At 35.5% G+C, this 2,813-nt stretch overlaps 1 protein-coding gene across 1 annotated transcript in view; it reads left to right on the plus strand.

Moving 5' to 3' along the window:
* The window catches only part of LOC107556985 (phosphatidylinositol 3-kinase regulatory subunit gamma-like), a 176,653-nt gene that overhangs the window by 34,731 nt on the left and 139,109 nt on the right, over positions 1–2,813 (plus strand). The window lies entirely within an intron of this gene.

The raw sequence follows: 2,813 nt of genomic DNA on the forward strand, positions 1-2,813 counted from the left end.
ATATTAATCAAGCTTTATCTCTTTAGTTGATACTCATCTCATTAGTGGTAATCCTCTTAAATACATCCAAACTGCTCCTCAACCCATTTGATGCTCTCTCCCTCCAGACAAGCACGAGGAGGTGGTGATGTCCATCTTCCTGCAAAGGCCATTAATTATTTAAGCTGAACTGATCGTAAAACAATGGAAGTTATTACAGCCTCCGACTTGCGCTGTCTCGTGGGATGCCTGTTGCAGAGCTGAATACTCTCATACATCGAGGACAACATTACTTACAGAATACAGAGAATAGAGTAGAACAATGGCTGGTTCAATTGTGAGATCCAGTCATAAATTCAGTTGCCTTTGATAAGCTGTCCGCATCAGGTTTTAAACTAGCTACTTTTTACTTAATTGTAAAGAAGACCGAATAGGAAAGTGTTTGATGAATTACACACATTTACCTTGGAAATGCATGTTGCATTCTTTCTTCTTTTTCACTTCTGATGTTATCGGTTGAGCTGTAGTGCTGCCATTGTTTGTTTTGTTGGTAGGAAGAGAGGCAGATGTAGAATTGACTGAGCCGAATGTCAATTAAATCAGTTTGTATTACTGTACTCTCACAGGACACTGTGTTGCACGGATATTTACTTTGTGTCACTGAATCCTGCCCGGCATAGTAATTGGATCAATTATTAGCATTGATCGCTCCAGAAGACTGTGCACATCGATATATTTCATTAAGAGGGTATTTTTGAATATTGCTGATTCAGCTTGCGCTCAATCAAACACACACAACTTACCCTCAGTGACATGACAAGGGTATTAGCAAGGTAGTTCAACTAACTTACTGATATCAGACAATTAGTTATAATGAATCTAAACTTCAACAAAGTTTTTTTTGGCATCCAGTATCCCAGGGCATGAATCCTAAACTTTCAATTTCGGATTAGATTGTAAAAAGCGATTAAAGTAATTTAAAAATAGCAAGTGTGTTAACACATGTTGGGGTCCAAAAGGAAAATCTTGGATTCAGAGGCAACTTTTAACATTAGTTTTGGGATTCTGCACTATTTCTTGGTCATTTGTCATACTGTATATGCAAATTTGATATTGAACTTGTAAGGGTTTGTATATTTTATGACCCCATATTGGACAACAGTCTTTATATCTGTATTTGGAATTTATGACTGATCATCGTATTTTAAAGCATGCCTTTTTGATTTGTTGCATTGTTTATCAATTATATAAATTTATTGCTCCGATCCTTGATTGTGATTGGTTGAGCCCTGTTCAAAACCATCTACTGCGCCACTTATTTATTACAATTCATTTATTATATGTACTATATGTATAGTGTTTGTTTTAATACTACTAGTGGACAGAAAAATGTATAATAATACAATAATATATTACTGAAACTTCATAATTGTACACTATATTTGAAAGTTTTTTAAGAGTATCTAATCAGTGAATCCTTCAGCTGGCCTCATTTTAGTTCAAAAGATGTGCAATTTGGTATGTATTATTAAGATTTATACTTTAATTTGAATGTCATCTTGATGGCTCAAAAAAAAACTCACAATAGACTCAATTCTCTTACTTTATTATAGTAAGGGTCAAAAATACTGTCAGCAGGCTGCATGATATTATATCGAGAGATCTGGAGTGGAAAATCGCTTTTCTGGCTGCCCATTTGCTCTGTGCAGAGTGATGAAGGCTCTGATGCCATTTCCGAATTAGTTATGCATCATTTACGGAGCAGCATGATTAAGTAGTGTAACCGATCAGGACCCTTTTAGAGTGTGTTTAGCTTGAATGCCGCTCTGCTGGAGAAGTGCAGCTTGCTTTGTTTCAAACCACTGCAGTGTACATGCCTCTTTGGATCTGCCGCTTTATTTAATTTTTTTTACAAACATACAAGCTTTCCTCTCTTTTGTGTCTTTGTGGTGACGACTGGAGTAAGCTGGTAAAGACATTAAAACATTTGTGGGCTATATTATGCAGTTTGCTGTTCTGATCACTGAAGTAGCAGTGTCATCAACTCTAAGCAGGCAGGCTATTAGTGGACAGGCTTTAATTTATTTTGCATGCTCATAGCGTGAGAGCGGGAGCTTATCTGCCTCTTTTTCATGAGATGATAAGTTTCTTAGCCATTAACCCAATCTGTGCCCCAGGTGTATTCTCTGTTGCTTTAGGCATTAGGCTCTTTTAAAGATGAAAAATCCCCCTGGCTGGAATGTCTGGAACTCCACTAATACTAAAAATTGGCCTGTATAATATAATACAATTCTGTAAAATGAAAGCTTCCATAGTTCTGTTCTTGCTAAATAACTTTTAAAAGTATAGTTCACCCAAAATTGGAAAACCCTTTATCTGTCATTCTTTTGGTTGTTCTGTCCATCATTCTATAAATTGTCCATTCTGTTGTTTGTTTGTTTGTTTTGTCATTTTGTCTATCGATCGATCGTTCGTTTGTTCATTCTGTCGATTCTAATATTGTTTATTCATTTTGTTTATTCATTTTCAACTGTCTTTCTGTAATTTTAGTTGTATCGTATTATCGTTTGGTCTGTCTAACTCTATTTCTGACATTCAATCATGCAAACTTTAATTCTGTTCATTGTAACTCATTCTGTCTTTTGTTTTATTTGTCCTTCTTTTGATCATTTGTTCTGTCTAACTGTCCTATTGATCGTTCATTCTGTCTTTCAGTCATTCATTTAGTCCTTCTATCAGTTGTTTGATCTTTCTTTCTGTCTGTATGTCATTTTATTTATCATTCATTTGTTTGTCTGATCGTTCTGTCATCCCATGTAACTGTCTTTCTCTCT

The sequence above is a fragment of the Sinocyclocheilus grahami genome, unplaced genomic scaffold, assembly GCF_001515645.1.
Source record: "Sinocyclocheilus grahami isolate Dianchi unplaced genomic scaffold, SAMN03320097.WGS_v1.1 scaffold586.1, whole genome shotgun sequence".
Lineage (NCBI taxonomy): Eukaryota > Metazoa > Chordata > Actinopteri > Cypriniformes > Cyprinidae > Sinocyclocheilus > Sinocyclocheilus grahami.